This window comes from Amblyraja radiata, chromosome 16 (assembly GCF_010909765.2).
Source record: "Amblyraja radiata isolate CabotCenter1 chromosome 16, sAmbRad1.1.pri, whole genome shotgun sequence".
Lineage (NCBI taxonomy): Eukaryota > Metazoa > Chordata > Chondrichthyes > Rajiformes > Rajidae > Amblyraja > Amblyraja radiata.
The window spans coordinates 554,182-575,562 of record NC_045971.1 but is presented as its reverse complement, the minus strand read 5'-3'; the positions used below and the strand labels follow the sequence as shown (position 1 = coordinate 575,562).

The window sequence follows — 21,381 nt, the reverse complement described above, 5'->3', positions numbered from 1 at the left end:
GGGGACCACGGTGCGTCCCAGTCTATGTCCTCAAAATAGCGCTGTAGAGTGTCACAAACCTCCTGTGGCCACTTCCTCACTGACCTTGTGGTCACAGGCAGCCTCTGGACCATTAGCTTATACCTGGGTAGGAGGTGAACCAGGTTGTGGTCGGATCTTCCCAGTGGCGGAAGGGCTGTGGAGCCGTATTGGCATACAACAGGTCCAATGTGTTCCATATCGCTGGTGGAACAGTCAACAAACTGAGTGAAAGTGGGAAGGGTATTGTCCAAAGTCACGTGGTTGAAATCCCCTGAGATAGCGATGAAAGCACTTGGGTGTTGTGTCTGAAGTTTTGCAGTGACAGTGTGGATGACGTCACTTGCGTGCAGTGGGTTGGCGGACGGAGGAATGTAAACAGCCACAACACTAGTGTGTGGGAATTCCCTGGGCATTTAGTATGGACGGAGACCCACGGCCATCAGTTCAATGTCTGGGCTACACACACATTCCTTAACCGTGATTTGACCAGGGTTGCACTATTTGTTGTTGACGAGAATAGCAAGTCCCCCACCTTTACACCCTCTCTACAGTCCCTGTCCGCCCGAACAGTTTGAAAGCCGTCCACACTCGCCTTGGACTCAGCGATGTCCTTGTGGAGCCATGTCTCCGTGAAACCCATCACACTGGTCTCACAGTCCTTCCTCTGGGTCCTCACTAGTGAAACATATGTTTTTTAGGATAAAAACATGATGACTGTCTTAAAGTGATCTTCAGTAATTAATATATGAATGGCAGTGTACAGCGCCTTGGCTTTACATAACTACAAGCACATTGATAGAAAATGTTCATGCACACTGGGCATTCTTACAAATATCTTACAAAAAGCTAGCAAGTAGCAGCCAATTAAAAAGGTAAATTGTCTTCTTTGGAGACACAATAAATTGTATTTGCTGAAGTCTTGAGCAAAAAAAAATGCTGGAGAAATCAGCAGCATCTGTAGAGGGAATATACAGATGACACTTTGGGTTAGGACCCTTCTTCAAATGTTTTTGCTTTGTTGCCTCATGATACAAGAGTAAGGATGTCTCGCTACAATTATACACAGTAAGGCATTAGGGAGATCCACAACTGGAATATTGTATACAATTTCAGACTTATTTTCTCCGAAATGACATCCATGCTATTGAGGGGGCAAAGATTCACCATGAGATGGCAGACCCATCAGGACAGATTGAGTTGGCTAGGCCTCTCCTCTGCAAATATTAGTAGAATGAGAGGTGTGCTCAGTGAAATAAACTAAATTCCATGTGGGTATGGCAAGATAGATACAGGGGGGATGTTGCCAATGGCTAAGGGGCTTAGAATTAGGACTCAGTGTCTCAAAATACGGGGTAAACCTTTTAGGATTGAAATGAGAAGAAAGTTTTCAATGAGATTGGTGAATCATTGGAATTCTCTTCCCCGGAATGCAGTGGATGCTCAGTAATTTATGGATTTTTCAATATAAAAAGAATCAAGTGAGAGAGATAACAATTAAATAGTGTTGAGATAGATCAGCGATAATCGTCCAAATTGCAGAGCAAGTCCAAGAGGCTGACTAGCATAGTCTTGCTCCTATTTCTTATGAGCTCAATGTAGGATAGCCATGAAAGGCAGAATCGGATATTTTGGATATATGATATGAGGATGGTACTCTCATTAAACAAAGTCCTGGTTAGAGCCACAGTTCAAATTCCTTATTAATTTCTGGGCACCATATTTCCAAATGGATATATAACTGAGGTATTTAAGATGATTTAAGGATGTGTTAGGATGGATGGAGAGAATGTATTTCTTCTCACGATGAGACACCAGAGAAAGGAGCTAAATATCTGTTATAGATTGTTCAGGGGTGATGTTGGGAAAAACTTTTTCACACAAAGGGAAGTGGAAACTTACATCTCTTATTCAAAAATGCTGCCATGGTATTCATTTGAACATCTTAAGTAGTAAGATTGATAGGTCAAAAACCCTGTCAGAAAGAAACTAAAAGGTATTTTGGTCATTCTGTTGAAAGTTTAGGTCTGAAACATTAACTCTGTTTCCCTTTCCACAGATGCTGCCTGGCCCACAAAGTATTTCTGGCATTTTCTAGGTTTTATTTCAGATTTCCAGCATTTTTTTACTTTCATCTGAAATTGATGAACTTCTGTTAGGTAAAGATATTCAAGGTAAAAAATCAAGATAGGTTTACTGTATAGATGGGTGTAATTTAACTGAATAGTAAAACAGATTAAAGATAGACACAAAATGGTGGAGTAACTCAGCGGTAGACAGCATCTCTGGAGAAACCTATTTAGTTCCTCCAGCTATGCTGCTGAGTTAGTCACGCATTTTGTGTCTATCTTTGGTATAAACCAGCATCTGCAATTCCTTGTTATTACAGTACAACAGACTAAAGTGGCTAAACAGCTTCCTGTTCTTTGTTCTTATTTTCAAAACACAATAAGAAAGAAGAAAGCAGCTAGGAAAAAAATAATCCTCAACATCCAGTGAATGAAGCTTTGGCAAATAGAGTAATTTGTTCCTTCATTTTTTTTGGACCAGGAGAAAAGCAAGAAGAAAGAGAACATGAGTGAAAAAGCACAGGACTAGATCCCTCCAATAGCGTTGCTTCCATTTTAAGATAATTTGATCATTCTGGCAGATGTCTGATTCAGAATTTCAGTTTGTGGTTAAGCTTAGATCTGCCTAATGGGACTCCTCTACTCTATTGTTCTTAGTGAAGCTTCCTCCTCTCCTAAAACCAGTCAATCATGCCAGGCTTCAGCTGCATTTGCAGCACTGATCCTGTGAAAACATGACCAAGAATGTGTCAATCTATCTCACTGTAGCTAATCTTGGATTTGAGAAGCGAATTTATTGTCGCAGGACCCAAGCCAGCATTACTGTATTTCAATCTTAAATCTAATCCTGCAACATTGCAATTTTTACCCTGAGTCTTGTGCACTTGCTCAGTGCCCGAAGGCTGCAACAAGACAGCATACACCCAAGCCTGGCCTACTGGAAAACAATTCCAGTGGATGTTGCATATGCAATGCACCTGCACTTGTATCCTAACAATGGGCCTGGGATCCAGCAGCTAACTCCTGCTTGAAACCTATACGGTCCAATATTATTAATTGTTTCCCAATGGAAAAAAAATCTAAATTCAAAACTGGAATAATAAATCATGTTTTCTAATCTGCAGTTTTTCAGTTAACTCCGATTATTCCCATTGGGATAGTGGTGACATTTCAGGTCGACTGTCTACAGGCTACTGATTGCCATATATTTCCCTCATATTCTACTTCAATTTTAACCCAAGTTGGATCTGAAATGGTTTTGGGCAGAATCAAGTCTGGGCAATACATTCTGGCCTTGTGAGTGACATCCATCCAATTAATGAACACATTTCTAAGTGTTGTTTTGTGAAAATGCTCAATAATATTTGATGTTATTAGTGTCTGCTTTCTTACATCTGACACGAGTTTCAGGGTGAGGATGAATAACTGACCTTGCTCATGTCGAACAGTGGCTCCTTCTCTTTATGTTACTCAGAGAATTCCTATTTCTGCCAAGTTGACCCACAATTCCCTGTCCGGAAATGCATCTCAGCAAATGGCAGGTAAATTCTACCATTATGCTCCTCCATCTGCATCTCAATATTTGCTTCTGAAACGCTCAAATCACTCTTTAATTGTCTGAAGCAGTTTCTTTAAGAGTTCAGGGACAAAAGAGCACCACTTGTTTGTGAATAAAACAAGCTGCTGACATATTCTGAATGTTTAGTCAGCACAGTATCAGCATCAGGATTCCTGATATTTACTGTTTACAGGATAAAACAAGATAGAAAATATCATATCATGATCAGGGAAAATGACAAACTCTGAAATGTTCAGCTAGCTTGCCATTTGTTCAGTTACAGAAAATGCCCAGCTATTCAGTTACTGCAGCAAAGTTGTGATGCTGTGAGATAAGTCTCACTCCCATGAGATGGGGTTTATCTGGGCTTCAGAGACGTAGCATGCTGATAAAGACTTCCTCTCACAGTTGATATGAGCAAGTCTGCAGCAGCACTGCCAGGGCTCGTTGTGTGTGCAGTCAAGTGGCCAGGGCTTGCAGACTTCTCACCTCTCCAGTCTCACTCCCCAGCAATAAATAGAATCCTTTCCAATTGTGTATTGAATAGCATTTCACATCCATGAACCACAATGTACTTTGACGAGAAGCCTATAAGCCACAAGCACATTCACCGAACCAGGCAGCAGTCTGATAACACTGTAAAAACTACAGTGTGAAAACACTGCACACTCCATTTGCTATCTTACTTTATTTATCAAGGATATACTTCCTGTAAACTGTACATGAAACACATTTACTTCAGAATTGGAGAACAGAGTGTCTAAGGTTACTAGGCAATGGAAGTGGGTCAATATTAACTTTCAAGAGAAAATTGGACATATAATTGAAAATGAAAAATGTACAAGTTGATGAAAAAGAGCAGTTGGGTAAAAATAATGGGGATAATTCTTTGAAGGAGCCTCCACAGAAACAATGTCAAATGGATTCTTTCTCTGCTGTACTATTTCATGATTTTATTAATAGATTCCTTCTTTGAACTTTGGTTTCATGCTATCTTCTAGCACTGGAATACAACTTGTAAGTATGGGCAAATTTAAATTGTTAATTTGTACTGTCTAAACACATTCACAAATTAATTATATAATTTCAAAATACTTTCTATATCAGCTACAGTTCAGTAACTCCATGATGGTGACCAGATGAAACACAAGGCCACTGGAAATAGAACAAAAATGTCAATTGGCTCTGCTGCCTGCTCCTCCATTTAAAACATGGCCTCTGTGCCTCAGGTCTATTTAACGCAATCACCTTGCTCTCTAGCTCTCTTAGTGCCAAAAATCTATTAGTCCTAGACAGATGAACATCTATTAATCACAGCGCCAGCAACCCGGGTTCAATCCTGACCTTGGATACTGTCTATGTGGAGTTTTCACATTCTCCCTGTGACCATGTGAGTTTCCTCCTGGTGCATGGTTTCCTCGAACATCCCAAAGACGTGCGGTTCTATCAGTTAATTGGCCTCTGTAAATAGCCCCTTAGTGTGTCGGGAGTGGGTGAGAAAATGGGATAACATAGAACTAGTGCGAACGGATGATCAGTCAGGAAGGAACTGCAGATGCTGGTTTAAACCAAAGATAGACATAAAAAGATGGAGTAACTCAGCGGGTCAGACAGCATCCCTGGAGAAAAGGAATAGGTGACGTTTCGGGCCGAGATCCCTCTTCAGTCTTCGGTCTGAGGAAGGGTTTCGACGCGAAACGTCACCTGATCAATTGGTCAGTGTGAATTTGGGGGGCCGAAGGGCCTATTTCCGTGCTGTATCTCTAATCTAAACTAAGCTGTTGTACGATTCAATGAGATAATTTCACATTTGCAAAATGCTACTAAGTATAGCTCAGTCTTTCAATACCTTCACTATCACAATGAATGGGAGGGTCCTGGGAAGTGTCAGAGAACAGATATATCGAGGAGTACAAGTACATGTTTCCTTAAAAGTGGTGTCATGAGTGCTGAAGAAGGTCTTTGGCATGCTGCCCTTCATCTGTCAGGGGAATAAGTATAAACGTTGGAACGTTATGTTATAGTGGTACAAAACGTTGATGTGGCCGCACTTGCAATACTTTTATTAATTGTTCTTTATTTCTCCATAGCGTCATCTATATATCTTGTTTCCCTATTCCTAACCAGACTGAAGGGTCTTGACCCAAAACGTCACCCATTCCTTCTCTCCAGAGATGCTGCCTGTCCCGCTGAGTTACTCCAGCTTGTTGTGTCTATCTTGGAGTATGGTGTTCAGTTCTGGTCAACCTGCAGTGGGAAAAATGCCATTAAACTGGAAAAAGTGCAGAGATTTACAAAGATGTTGCCTGGACTCAGGGGCCTGAGCTAGAGGTTGGGCAGGCTAGCCTATTCCTTGGAGCGCAGGAGGCTGAGGGTTAATATTATAGAGGTGTATGAAATCCTGAAGGGAATGGATAGGGTGACTGCATAGAATCTTTTCACAAGGTATGGAAATCAAGAAATAGAAGGCATACGTAGGTTTAAGGTGAGAGGGGAAATATTTAGCAGGAATCTGAGGGCAACTTGTTCACAGAGGGTGACAGGTATATGGAATGAGCTGCCAGGTATAATTACAACATTTAAAAGACATTTGGACAGGTACACGGAGAGGAAAGATTTGTCAAGAAGAATGTTTTCAAGCTGGAAAGTGTACAGAAACGACTTACAAGGATGTTGGCAGGACTAGATGGTCTGAGCTATAGGGAGAGGTTGAGTAACCTGGGACTTTATTCCATGGAGCACAGGAGGATGAGGGGTGATTTTATTGAGGTGCATAAAATCATGAGAGGAATAGATCGGGTAGATGCACAGAGTCTCTTGCCCAGAGTAGGTGAAGGTGCCATCAGTGCAGAAAAGTAGTGTCATATCGAACGGAACAGACACAGAGAATCAACTGACGCACTCCTGCACTTCTTTTGCTCACATACATGTTCCAAGTTTTTATTTCATATATAATAAATTTATATTATTATTTAAAATTGAACTCCTGCAGAAGGGTCTCGACCAGCTTTTTGTGTCTATCCCTAAATACTTTGCAGGTACTCAAATTCATCCGTAGATCCATGATCCAGGCCTCTGGATGTTGTCCAATTACCTACACAAACGTTTCTATAGCTTAAGATAGACACAAAATGCTGGAGTGACTCAGTGGGACAGGCAGCATGTCTGGAGAGAAGGAATGGGTGACGTTTCATGTCGAGACCCTTCTTCTGACTGAGAGGAGGGGGAGATACAGGGATAAGGAAGTATAAGGTGCAAGAACGAGACATTAAAGGGGCTATAGATCAAGGAACATGTAGAATAGATATTTTTTAGCCAGGAGAAGGTAACAACAAAGCAGAGATAAAATGTAATCAGGGACAGTCAGACTGGTCAGAGAACTGGGAAGGGGGACGGATGGAGAGAGAGGGAAAGCAAGGGATGCTGCCTGTCCTGCCGAGTTACTCCAGCATTTTATGTCTATCTTTGGTTTAAACCAGCATCTGCAGTTCCTTCATACATGTTTCTACAGCTTGTTGCATGAGGCATATTAAAGCACTGTGAAATGAGGAGTCTAGCACATCAAATTATATCAATAATGTTTCTGCTATCTGCTTCCTTCTGCTAATATCACCTATCATCACATATATAATTTCATCAATCACTAAGGCTACTCCTGCCTTCCAGTAGTAACATCACATTGGAGGTGTCAGATAGGTCGAAAATCGTCCATTGAATGTGGAAAACACATTATTTAGTCTCACAATATAGTCTCTTCTCCAGAAGAGAAACCATGTGGGTTGGGAGATTGTTTTGCAAAGCCTCCTTTCAGGCCACAATTGTAATGCAGAACATCTTGTCACTTTAATTGTCCATTTCACTCTTGCTGAAACGTTGTTCCTCTTCCTCATATATTAATCCAATGAGGCTCAATGAAAGATCAAAGAAAAATGGCATCTTCTAACTAGATGTATTACAAATTTCCATGCTCAGAACCAGAGTTTAACCAGAATTTGCAGTCAGTTGCAAACTGCCCATGTACACCATTGGTCTTTGAACAGAAATTGCGCTTATTTTATGTGGTTTATCTGGTAAATGGCTATTGTAATGTGCCAGCTTCAAAGTTATTGGCAAAGACCAATGTCACAACTAGGCCTCCACTCAACTTGGACTCAACAAATGCAAATTAAAACTGTAACAATTCCACACAGCAGCTTCCCCAACACGAGTGCTGATTAATTGTTGCAAACTCCCACTCTGCTGCTGAAAATTGCCAGTGGACAACTGCCAACAAGTTTGAGATTTTCACATTCTAGTGCACAGAAATACCAAGCCTACTGCTATATGAGGATGAGTTACATATGTCTTTAGTTACATACGGACCTGTGCATCTTTCCCCACATAATCCAGCCCATCCAAATCATCAGTATTTTCGGTTTTCCTTCTGACTTTCAACATCATTAGTAATTCCCTTTTGTATTTTCAGCCAATGATTCTGCATGCAATGCGTCTCTCCTTTCTCACCCAAGCCAATGTGTTCCAGATTCTAACCATGGTCTGGGTGGAAGAAATTCCTCCCTGGAACCTCTCTGAACTTCCTACCTCTACTGTATGCCGTCTGGTTTAATATAGCTCTCCAATAGAAAAGGGTTTTATTGTGCATATCCTAGGCTTATTCCAAAATGCATCACCTCACACTTATGGTGTTTAAATTCCACATACTCTGTCCATATTAGCAAGACATCAACGCTGATATTGAGGAGGATAGCCTAAGATTACCCTCCTCAATATCAACTCCACCACCAATTCTCTTGTCAATTTTAAATTTATTACCGTCCCACCCCCCCCCCCCCCCCCCATGGAAGTCCCCCAGAAAATGTGGCGCCTAGGCCGGGTGAGGTGGCCAATCTCAACCACATCAGGACTATCGCGGCTGTTCGGTGGGTCAAATTCACCTCCTGTGGTCAGAGGCCTGGAACTCGGCCTGGCTGGAGCCAGTAGATCCATTCCCATAGCCAACTTCTGAGGCCGACTTTACAGGCCACTTTCGTCCCTCCCCCCCCCCCCCCCACGGCACATCCGCCTAATGCATTTTCGGCAACTTGGCAAATCGCATTAACTGGTGCCAAGGATGCCAGTGCAAGAAATGCAAGTTTTGGTGTAAATTTCAATACATTTACTATTTCTTTTATTTTAAGATTCTAAATGCTTAGCCTGCACCATTCCTATCTATCTCTCTGTCCTTGGAATCAGGCACTACATAAAGTTAGAAACCTTCTTCACACTAGGAAGTTCTTCAAGTGGCAGGATGACTTACTGCCATCTGGTTCTGTGGATTCTGAGGTGGCTCAAGAGTGCTATGCAAGATTCACAGCTTTCACTGGTCACCATGGAGCCATTGGAGCATCCAGGAAGGCAAACACAGAAGGGACACACATCCAATATAAACCACACACCTTCAATGCAGAGGATATAAACAACAGCCCATAAATATCTGAAGAAGGGTCTCGACCCGAAATGTCACCCATTCCTTCTCTCCAGAGATGCTGCCTGTCCCGCTGGGTTACTCCAGTAGTTTGTGTCTAGCCCAAATATAGCTTTGTATATGTCAGGAACTGGAATGCAGGGAGAAATTCAGGAATATTAAAAGCACCAGAGAAATTTTACTGAACAAATTGTTGGAACTGTGGGCTGACATCTCCGGGTCCTGATGGATTTTATCTCACCTATTAAAGGAAGCGGCTGAAAATGTTTCAAATCTCCCCAGATTCAGGAATGGTTCCAATAGATTGGGGAATAACAAATACATCTCCAATATTCAAAGAGGGGACAAAGGGCAGAAGTCTGGAAACTACAGACCATTTGCCATCTATTCTATCATTGAACTTTTTATGCTGTCTGTTAGCTGAGCGTCAATATACCTTGAAAATAACTGCTCAACCTGTGGAGTCAATGCAGGGATCCCGCCTCAGGTAGGTGCCCTTCAAGCACTGCACTTAACTGGTTCTTCCGCATTTTGCCCTACACCCACTACTATTTCCTGCTTCTCCTGGTTGGCAATATCGCCCAAGCTCACAATCCAGTGATTAGGTATTCAGGATATTCCCATTAAATGACTCAAGCTAACATCAAAAATGTTTTTTTTAATATTGTTAATCAAATCTTATGAATTTAATCGAACTGTAACAAATAATCTCTTGAGTGCATTTTCAAAATAACTTCTGTCATGATAATTTAAATTATTTTTCAGGATAGGTTGAGAACTGTATATAAAAGTTTCCACCCTGCCTGTGCCATCACTCAAGGTGCAATGAGAACAAGCTAGTGGTTAAATCAATCGCTTAAAGTTTGACGCAGGTTTAAACCACTCAAGGCTCTCATTGGTGATATGTACTTGGGGGTTTCCAGGAGTGTTGCTGCTAATCACAGAATGTTCAACAAATAAAAAGACTTAGATTACTGACAGTCTGGAAGTGGCATAAGTAAGGTCAGACCACAAAACCCAATACAAAATGTGATGAACAGCAAGTGCAAACAAAAGTCTGCAAGCTGAGCTCGTTTTTGCCGCTCCTCAAATTGTTTTGGAAAACAGAGAGTCCAATAGTTCTAGTCAAGAAAGTAGTAAAGGATAAAATGGCATGCCGATAATCAGATCATCATTATTGAAGTAATAACAGACAATAATAGAAAAGAATAAAAGGATTAGAAAGAATCAATGTGGATTTATGAAAATAAAATTATATTTAACAAATATATGACAGTTTTTGAGGAGGTAACCAGTAGGTTAGATAAAATGTGCACATTTTGTGAATGTAATGAATTTGGATTTTTAAAAAGCATTTGGTAAAATGCCACATAAAAAGTCACTGCACAAGAATAAGGGTTCACAGAGTTAAGCATTGCGTATTACTTTTGGAAGTCAGTCGATTAACAGTAAAAAACAGAGCAAGTCTAAATAGACACTTTCAAGCTAGGATGTAACTAGTAGATTGACTGAGGTTATTGACAAATTATATTAATGAGAAAGAATAAAATGACTGAGCATAAATGATCTACGTTTGCTGACGTTACAAAAACATGTGGGAAAGTTAAGTTATGAGATGCCTAGAAATACTTTGCTGATGAGTAATGCTAGAACGATTAACTTTAATGGAGCTAGATCTGGTTCACAGCAGAATGCACTGATGCTACCACTGTGTGTCTCACACCATTGATCATGGTGGGTCTGTAAAGACATAGAGACAGGCTAACTGAGTGCCAAAGTCAATGGGTGGAATAGAATGTGAGGAAATATGACCTTATATGCTTCTGTCGTAAGAATAAAATACACAATTAAATGATATAGTCAAAGAGATCTGAGTGCCCTTGCACAATAAGCACAGGTTACCGTACACACAGGCAAGGTAAAGTAAGATAGGTCTGAAGAAGGTTTCCGACCCAAAACATCACCTATTCTTTTTCTCCAGATATGCTGCCTGTCACGCTGAGTTACTCCAACATTTTATGTCTATCTTCGGTATAAACCAGCACCTACAGTTCCTTCCTACATGGCAAATGCAAGTTAACCTTTGTTATAAAACGTATGAATATATAAATGTGGAAAACTTGATATAACTATACAAGGCTTTGGATTCTGACATTAAATATATTTGAGGAATTTGAACCCAAGAATCAAGAATATGGGGTTCAACTGAGCAGACGAAATGAAGTGGAGGAAAAGAAAACGAGAGAAGGGACAGGGTAAAGGCTAGAAAGTAGTAGGTGCACACAGATAAGAGGAGTTTTTATGTCAGATAGTTGGACAAAGGCCAGAGAGGAAAAGACATAAGGTGTGAGACAAAAGGATTGAAGAGTGGTGAATTGTGAAGCTAGAAAAAGGAATGTTGGTGGAAGGGGAGGTGGAGGGTCAGAAGAAAGAGGGGGTGGGGGAAGAAGGATTATATTTACCTAAAATTGGAGAATTCAATGTTCATACGCCATTGGGTTGTAAGCTACCCAAGCGGAATATGAGGTGCTATTTCTCCAGTTTCCGTGTGACCTCACTCTGGCAATGGAGGGGACCCAGGACAGAAAGGAAGTACGGGAATGGGAAGCGGAGTTAAAATCGTTAGCAATTGGAAGATTCAGTGGGTCTTGGCAGACCAAGCACAAATGTTTGGTGAAACGGTTGCCGTATCTATACTTGGTCTCGCTGACAGGAGGCCCAATCGAGAACACTGGATGCAGTAGATGAGGTTAGATGAGGTGCATATAAACCTCTGTCTCACCTGGGAGGACGGCTAGGTTCCTGGATGGAGGTGAAGGAGGAGGTATAGAGACAGGTGATACATCTCCTGCAGTTGCAAGATATATTACCTGGTTTGGGTTGGAAGGGAAGAATGAACCATGGAGTTGCAGAGGGAGCAATCTCTGCAGAAAGTGGAAAGGAGTGGGGATGGGATGATGTGACTGGTCTCTGTGGAAGGCGGAACGGGGTGGTGACGGAGAGCATGTTAATTCATACATACCTTCTTAAGCCCCAGGTAGCTGAAGAACCAGCCACCAATATTTTGGATTTTAATTTCTCAATATTAACTGGAATGGTGTTAGAGTGAAGGGCAAAGTTGGGAAACATTCTGAGTCAGTATGATTCCAACTCAACGAGGCACAGTCATTGCTGGATCTGGTGTAATGAATTGGTTTGGAAACGGCTCCATCCAAGACTGCAAGAAATTGCAGAGAGTTGTGGACCTAGCCCAGGACTCAAAATGTCAACAAACCTTGTATGAAAGGGTATGTAAAGACATCCAGATATTAACGATCCAATTAGCTTAAGTAGTTGTGTAAAACTTTTTAAAATAACAATTAGGAACATATTCATAGGTAATTGGTGCACAGAGTCGGTTACAAAGAGGCAGCAAGGATATTTTTTGGCAAATAATGCCTGGCCAATCATAGAATTTTAAATGAAATTACTTAGTTAAGTTTAGATTAGTTCAGAGATACAGTGCAGAAACAGGCCCTTCAGCGCACCGAGTCCACACCGACCCACGATTCTCGTACACTAACACTGTCCTACATACACTAGAAGCAAATTAATCTACAAACCTATATGTCTTAGGAATGTGGGAGGAAACCGGAGCACCTGGATAAAACCCACCCAGGTCACAGGGAGAACGTACAAACTACATACAGACAGCACTCGCAGTCAGGATCGAACCCGGGTCTCTGGCTCTGTCAGGCAGCAAATTTACTGCTGTGGCACCGTGCCGCAACTTTGCTTAAGTTGACAAAGGAAACACAGTAGATATCATCCACTTGACTTTTCAGAGCCATTTAATAACATCCCACATTACACATGGTTAGTAAACTGATTTAAAGGATCAATACTGGCCTATCTTTCCGCACATATCTGTCTTCAGCTCATATGTTAATTCCCTAGATTCCTTATATTAAAATGCAAAGACTAAGCACTGCCAAAATACCTTTGTTTATTTTCCCCCATCGTCCCTTGACAAACTGCAAAAGTTGGGAGAGTGGAAAAAGACAAAAAAAACTAAGATCAGTTAGGTTCTTTATCATAATTGTTCCTACCAGTAACTCCATTTGTGCTGAGCTGTTTCTCATCAATGGGCTCCTGAACAGAGTTTGCCACATTGCTCTTGTCTGGAAGATCTGGAGCATCAGTTACAGTGGGAACTGTCTCAGCATCTGATAGTAATGAGGCTATGGGATACATGAAAGCCATCAGGTTTAAAGAAGTTATCCAAAATCAGTAAAATTGCTAAAATAGTTCTGTTATAAGCTTACAACAAAAGGTTTAAAAAAATACACCTCAGGTTCACATGTTAACTTTAAAACAGATTTGTGCCAACTCTTTCAATAACATTATAGTTTCAACTACATTCAAATTATCTCCACCCAAAGATGGTAATTTGAAGATTGCATCTTATGTTGAGGTTTTGTTTCTTAACTACATGCTTCCTTGTTCTGAAACTCCTTGTTCCTATTTACCATTACTTGTTAACATTTGCTTCAACTACCATAATATTCTTACCCGATTTTCTAAGAGTTTAAATAATGGTATCTTTACCTTCTGGGTGAGAGATTTCCTGATTAGCTTCCGTTACCATGTCAGACATCTTCTGAAGAAAAAAAATAAAAACACTCAAACTTAGGAATCAAATTTAGCACGATCTGTTAGAGAAAGTTCAATAAAATTCTCGATATTTTATCAATTTTAGGATGTAGGCAATGCCAGCGAGGCTCGTATTTATCCTCCATCCCTCGTAGTTCTTAATCGTTGATTGCTGAAATCCTAGATTCATAGAGTTATACGATAGAACTTTATTTATCTCAGGAGGGAAATTGATCTGCCAACAGTCATAAAACACAAGATACATGAAACATGAAAATAAAGTGACGTGTGGGAAGTCCAGGATTGGGGATGTGCAAAGATTGGGGAGAGGTGGGGGGGGGGGAGGGGAGTCGGTTTACAGAAGGGGGAGGAGTTGCACAGTTTGATAGCCACAGGGAAAAATGATTTCCTGTGGCGTTCTGTGCTGCATATTGGTGAAATCAGTCTGTTGCCAAAGGTGCTCCTCAGTGAGTCATGGAGGGGGTGAGCTGTATTGTCCAAGATGCCCCGCAATTTGAGGAGCATCCTCCCCTCCAAGACCATCTCCAGTGAATCCAACTCCACCCCCAGGACGGAGCCAGCTTTCCTGATGAACTTGTTAATTCTGTTGGCACTCGCCCTACTACCGCCGCACCCAACAGCGAAGAAGATGGCACTGGCCACCACCGATTGATAGAACATCTGCAGCATTTTACTGTAGACGTTGAAAGAGCGGAGCCTCTTCGGAAAGTACAGCCGGCTCTGTCCCTTCTTATACAGTGCCTCAGCGTTCCTAGACCATTACAGTTTACTGTCCAGGTAAATTCCGAGGTACTTGTACTCCTTGGTAAACTGCACATCCATATCCTTGATGGACACAGGGGACAGGGGAGTTCATCTCCTCCTAAAGTCCATCACTAATTCCTTAGTCTTGTCAGTGTTCAGCTGCAGGTGATTCAGCCCACAGCACTCAACAAAGTAATTGACTACACCTCTGTATTCAGCTTCCCTCTCCTCACTGATGCAGCCCACAATTGCAGAGTCATCCGGAAACTTCTGCAGGTGGCAGGAGTCCGAGTTGTATCTGAAGCCCGAGACACAGAACAGCACAGAAACAGGCCTTTGGACAACTCATCCAACCTGACCAAGGTGCCTTCTGGACCTAGTCTCATTTCCCTGCATTTGGCCCATATCCTTCTAAACCATTCCGGAGCATGAATCGGTCCCTCCAGTGAAGGTACTCACACTGGTTTGGGGTAGGAGGTTTAAGATCTAGAACTAGTGAAAATGAAGGAAAGACAATATATTTCCAAGTCAGGGTGGTGTGCAATTTATAGCAAAATCTTCATGTGATAGTGTTCCTAAATACCTGTTACCTTTGAAGTCTTAGATTTGGGAGATGTTGTCAAGAGTAGCCTTTGCAAGTAACTGGAAAGGATTTTGTGAATTATACCGCAAGGCTCAGCGCTGGGAGCCCAGCTATTTACAATATATATTAATGATTTGGACGAGGGAATTTAATGCAACATCTCCATGTTTGCGGATGACACAAAGCTGGGGGGCAGTGTTAGCTGTGAGGAGGATGCTAGGAGGCTGCAAGGTGAACCTTCTTCTTGGATAGGTTGGGTGAGTGGGCAAATGCATGGCAGATGCAGTATAATGTGGATAAATGTGAGGTTATCCACTTTGGTGGCAAGAACAGCAAAGTAGACTATTATCTGACTGGTGGCCGATTAGGAAAAGGGGAGATGCAATGAGACCTGGCTGTCATGGTACACCAATCATTGAAAGTAGGCATGCAGGTGCAGCAGGCAGTGAAGAAAGCGAATGGTATGTTAGCATTCATAGCAAAAGGATTTACATATAGGAGCAGGGGGGTTCTACTGCAGTTGTACAGGGCCTTGGTGAGACCACACCTGGAGTATTGTGTACAGTTTTGGTCTCCTAATCTGAGGAAAGACATTCTTGCCATAGAGGGAGTACAGAGAAGGTTCACCAGACTGATTCCTGGGATGGCAGGATTTTCATATGAAGAAAGACTGGATAGACTCGGCTTGTACTCGCGACAATTCAGAAGTTGAGGGGGGATCTTATAGAAACTTACAAAATTCTTAAGATGTTGGACAGGCTAGATGCAGGAAGATTGTTCCCGATGTTGGGGAAGTCCAGAACACGGGGTCACAGTTTAAGGATCAGGGGGAAGTCTTTTAGGACCGAGATGAGAAAAACATTTTTCACACAGAGAGTGGTGAATCTCTGGAATTCTCTGCCACAGAAGGTAGTTGAGGCCAGTTCATTGACTATATTTAAGAGGGAGTTAGATGTGGCCCTTGTGGCTAAAGGGATCAGGGGGTATGGAGAGAAGGCAGGTACAGGATACTGAGTTGGATGATCAGCCATGATCATATTGAATGGCGGTGCAGGCTCGAAGGGCCGAATGGCCTACTCCTGCACCTATTTTCTATGTTTCTATATCTGGGGGAATGGAGGGAATAAATTGTCTATTTAGTGAGATAGATGTTAATCCAATGTCATACTATGTCCTACATGGTATCAAACGTATTCTGCGTGATTCCAGGCAATTACAGAGTATTCCATTATGCTCCTTACTTGCATTTGTAGATGGTGGCATTTTAACGGCTGCAAGAAGATGAGTCGTACTCCATATTATGTGCAGCCTCTAACATGTTGCTGAATCTACTGTATTTCTGGGTTTGTTATGATAGTACTCTAGAATGATAAGGGTGGGCAGTTAAATTCTTGTTGGAGATGGTCACTGCTGAGTACTTTTATGATAGGTTGCGTGTGACAAATGTATCAGTCCAGACCGGTATGTAGATTGGACCTTACTGCGTGTGGGCATGGGCAGCTTTATTTTCTGGGGAGTTACAAATTGAATTGAACATTGTACAAGTGATAAAGGATTCAACAGCAAGGTATTTCAACAGCCTCTCATACGATTCTAGGATGAGTTACTGTCTCCCTAGCAACAGGGTCAAGTTGTGACAGAACAGCTGCCGGAAATTCTGAAAGGGAGTAAAAAGTCGGAGATCTAGATACATAGGTACAAACAAAATGTTTTGCAAAAAATGTAAGCTGGGGAAGAAAGTAAAAGGTATTATCTCAAAGATAGTAATTTATTCTTTACTACAATACCATAAAGCAGTATCAAAACAATGGTTAATATAGATGAATGCTTTGCACCTAAATGGTGCACCAGAGACCACTCTAGATTCCTGGGGGGGGACTAAATGGTGCACCAGAGACCACTCTAGATTCCTGGGGGGGGGGGGGGGGGAACCAGGATGGGTTTGCGGGTGTTGGGACCTGAACCAGTCAGGACGAATGTAACTCAACAGGCTGGCAGTGGCGTTTGGCAAGACTCTTAGGAAGGTTTAAATAAAAACAGAAAATGCTGGTTGGGTCATATCAGTGGGAAAATATACCAAGTCAACGTTTCAGCTTGGAGACCTTACATCAAAACTTTCAACAATGTTTAAGTTGATTTGGCAGAGAATTGTAAATCAGCAAATACATTGAGAAAGGAAACATGATTAACAATTAGCAATATAGAAGAAAATAATACAGTATTAGGTGGGATGAGACCAAGATCCCTTTCAGAAAGCATTTGATAAGGTCCCACATAGGAGATTAGTGGGCAAAATTAGGGCACATGGTATTGGGGGTAGAATGCTGACATGGATAGAGAAGTGGTTGGTAGACAGGAAACAAAGAGTAGGGATTAACGGGTCCCTTTCAGAACGGCAGGCAGTGACTAGTGGGGTACCGCAAGGCTCGGTGCTGGGACCGCAGCTATTTACAATATACATCAATGATTTGGATGAAGGGATTCGCAAATTTGTAGATGACACAAAGCTGGGTGGCAGTGTGAACTGTGAGGAGGATGCTATGAGAATGCAGGGTGACTTGGACAGGCTCGGGGAGTGGGAAGATGCATGGCAGATGAAGTTTAATGCGGATAAATGTGTGGTTATCCACTTTGGTAGCAAAAACAGGAAGGCTGATTGGCATCTAAATGGCATCAAGTTGGGAAAAGGGGAAGTACAACGGGATCTGGGGGTCCTTGTACATCAGTCTATGAAATTAAGCATGCAGGTACAGCAGGCAGTGAAGAAAGCGAAAGGCATGTTGGTCTTTATAACAAGGGGAATCGAATATAGGAACAAAGAGGTCCTTCTGCAGTTGTACAGAGCCCTCTTGAGACCACACCTGGAGTATTGTGTGCAGTTTTGGTCCCCTAATTTGAGGAAGGACATTCTTGCTATTGAGGGAGTGCAGCGTAGGTTTACAAGGTTAATTCCTGGGATGGCGGGGTTGTAATATGCTGAGAGAATGGAGCAGCTGGGCTTGTATACTCTGGAGTTTAGAAGGATGAGAGGGTATCTCATTGAAACATATAAGATTGTTAAGGGTTTGGACACGCTAGAGGCAGGAAACATGTTCCCGATGTTGGGGGAGTCCAGAACCAGGGGCCACAGTTTAAGAATAAGGAGTAAGCCATTTAGAACGGAGACGAGGAAGCACTTTTTCTCACAGAGAGTGGTGAGTCTGTGGAATTCTCTGCCTCAGGGGGCGGTGGAGACAGGTTCTTTGGATGCTTTCAAGAGAGAGCTAGATAGGGCTCTTAAAAATAGCAGAGTCAGGGGATATGGGGAGAAGGCAGGAACGGGGTACTGATTGTGGATGATCAGCCATGATCACATTGAATGGCGGTGCTGGCTCGAAGGGCCAAATGGCCTACTCCTGCACCTATTGTCTATTGTCTATTGTCTAAGATGAAATACAAGGTGACTACAAGAGCTTGACTATGCAAGCGTGAAATGACACAATAATAGAAAATAGTGTTACTGAGTTGCAAATGCAAATAACCACATGGGATTTTATGTTATGGTGATAATAGAGACTGTTCTCAAACTGGACTGGATTGGATACTACACAGAAATACAAAATATATTGGAGATGCTCAGCAAGTCAGACAAAACATCTCTGGAGAGAAACACACATCTAATGTTTCAGCTCAGCATCAGCAAATATTTTCGCCTCAGCGGGGGGGTTAAGAACTGGGGGGCAGAGAGTAATTCATAAAAAAACTGGACGGGAAAGAAAGAATGTTTTCATCAAGAGGATGTTGGGGTCGGGAACATCGTCTGAGATGCTGTATAGACAGAAAACTTCATCACATTTAAAGAGCATTGGGATGTGTACATTGAAAAGCCGTGACCAGCTGACTATGAACCTAATGCTCGAAGGTATGATTGAGTTAGGTTACTCTCTGTCAGTTGGCAAAGGTGTAATAGGCTGAATTGCCTCCCTGTGTGTCATAACTCTTCAGTGAATGATTAAGGAGAAGACCACAGTGCAAAACCAGAGGGATATTGTTATAATCAGAATAGGCAAGGCTAGAATTAAACAATAATTGAGGGAACATCACATTTCTGAGTACATTCCATTTGAGCAGGATATAGAGGCCAATATACAGGCCAATTACAATTGTCAGAACTATAGAATATGGGTACTTTAAATACATTAAATATAGATTGCCATATTAATGATACAAATGGTATTGATTTTCCAAAAGATCTTCAGGATAACTTTATCAATATATATTACATTTGGGTTTTGGGAATAAAGACAGGCCAAGTGGGAAAGAATCAGTATACAACATATAGGGAGCAACTCACAACAGAGTTATAAAGTTAACCATGGAAACAGGCAAGAAGGAATTAAGGGTAAACAGGCCACATTGGAAGATTGCCCAACACCTTCACTCTTTGTCCCTGAAAACTTCAATCAAAGCCAGAAATCTCGGGGTTATTATGGATTCAGATTTACATTTCGACAGTCACATCAAATCAGTAACAAAATCGGCCTACTATCACCTCAAAAACGTAGCAAGACTAAGAGAACTCATGTCAGCTCAAGACTTAGAAAAACTTGTACATGCCTTTATTACTAGTAGGCTAGATTATTGTAACAGTCTCCTTGCAGGTCTTCCGAAAAAAACTGTCAGGCAGCTACAGTTTGTTCAGAACGCTGTTGCTAGAGTTCTAACAAAGACCAAAACATTTGAACACATTACACCAATTCTTAAATCCTTACATTGGCTCCTGCTGCTCACCTATAAATCACTACATGGTTTAGGGCCAAAGTATATCACTGACATGCTTCCACTATATAAACCTTCTAGACCGCTAAGATCTTCTGAGACCAATATGTTAGTGATTACCAGAGTAAATGGGGCCAAGGAAAGAGCGTTCACGTCGCGGCCCTGTTTCAACCAATCTTTCCACCACCACGCACAAGAAGCACAAGAAGCGCAAGACAGACACCATTGGGCAGATGCCAAGAAGTGTGTTCAGCTCTGGCTGAACAACTTCTAATCTTGTGTGTGGACTCGATAAGAAGAAGAGAAGACCAGAGTAAATACAAAACATGGGAAAGCAGGATTTAGTTACTATGCAACAAATAGCTGGAATAAACTTCCTGAAGAGTTAAGACTTGCCTCAACTTTGACCACTTTTAAAAGAAGACTGAAAACATTGATGTTTACTTTAGCTTTCAGCTAAATCTTAACTACATTGCACTTTTAACTTTTACACTTTTTATAATACATTTTTAGCTTTTCTTTTATTTTATTTTAATTCTTCTATTTTATTTCATTTTATTATTTCATTTTATTGTATGACATGTTTTTATGTGAAGCACTTTGAGCCTGCCTCGTGTATGAAATGTGCTATATAAATAAAGTTGCCTTGCCTTGCCTTGTTCAGTGAATTGAAAGTAGATCTGAACATACTAAATTGGAACTGAAGACTGGCAAGCTACGATAAAAATGAACAAGGAATTGTACTTAAAAGGAATATTTTCTAATACAGTTAATCCATCATCCAAACAGTGGAAAGATAAGTAACCAACGCCAGAACACTTTGGGAAATACAATGGCATTAGATGATGCAGAAAAAGGAACATAAAGAAGATGTTGATTACATGAATGAGAAGCAAGCAAAAGTTAGAACACATTGAATTGCAGGATTCCCAAAAGGTTAATTTGCAAGTCGAATCGGTAGTAAAGAAGGCAATGCTATCATTTATTTCAGGAGGGCAAGAATACAAAAACAGGGATGTAACAGGGCTGAGGTTCTATAAGGCGCTGGTAAGGCCGCATTTGGAGTATTGTGAGCAATTTTGGGCCCCATATCGGAGGAAGGATGTGCTGGCTCTGAAGAGGGTCCAGAGGAGGTTTACAAGAATGATCGCATGAATGAGTGGGTTAACATATGATTAATGTTTGACGGCACTGGGCTTGTAGTTGCTGGAGTTTAGAAGGAAAAGGGGGGACCTCATTGAAACATACCGAATAGTGAAAGGCTTGGATAGAGTGGATGTGGTGAGGATTCCACTAGTGGGAGAGTCTAGGACCAGAGGTCATAGCCTCAGAAGTAAAGGATGTTCCTTTAGGAAGGAGATGAGGCAGAATTTCTTTCGGGTGGTGAATCTGTGGAATTCCTTGCCACGGAAGGCTGTGCAGGCCATCAATGGATATTTCTAAGGCAGGGATAGATAGATTCTTGATTAGTACAGGTGTCAGGGGTTAAGAGGAGAAGGCAGGAGAATGGGGTTAGGAGGAAGAGATAGATCAG

At 41.6% G+C, this 21,381-nt stretch overlaps 2 long non-coding RNA genes across 2 annotated transcripts in view; one reads left to right on the top strand and one right to left on the bottom strand.

Moving 5' to 3' along the window:
* Window positions 1–6,100: 6,100 nt before the first annotated feature.
* The window catches only part of LOC116981764, a 20,912-nt gene continuing 5,631 nt past the window's right edge, over window positions 6,101–21,381 (top strand). The window contains exons 1-2 of the long non-coding RNA XR_004414288.1: window positions 6,101–6,209; window positions 20,976–20,980. This is a non-coding gene — a long non-coding RNA (uncharacterized LOC116981764). The remainder of the gene's footprint in view (window positions 6,210–20,975; window positions 20,981–21,381) is intronic.
* The window catches only part of LOC116981765, a 23,582-nt gene continuing 15,404 nt past the window's right edge, over window positions 13,204–21,381 (bottom strand). The window contains exons 2-3 of the long non-coding RNA XR_004414289.1: window positions 13,697–13,748; window positions 13,204–13,329 (exon numbers count right to left, since the gene is read on the bottom strand). This is a non-coding gene — a long non-coding RNA (uncharacterized LOC116981765). The remainder of the gene's footprint in view (window positions 13,330–13,696; window positions 13,749–21,381) is intronic.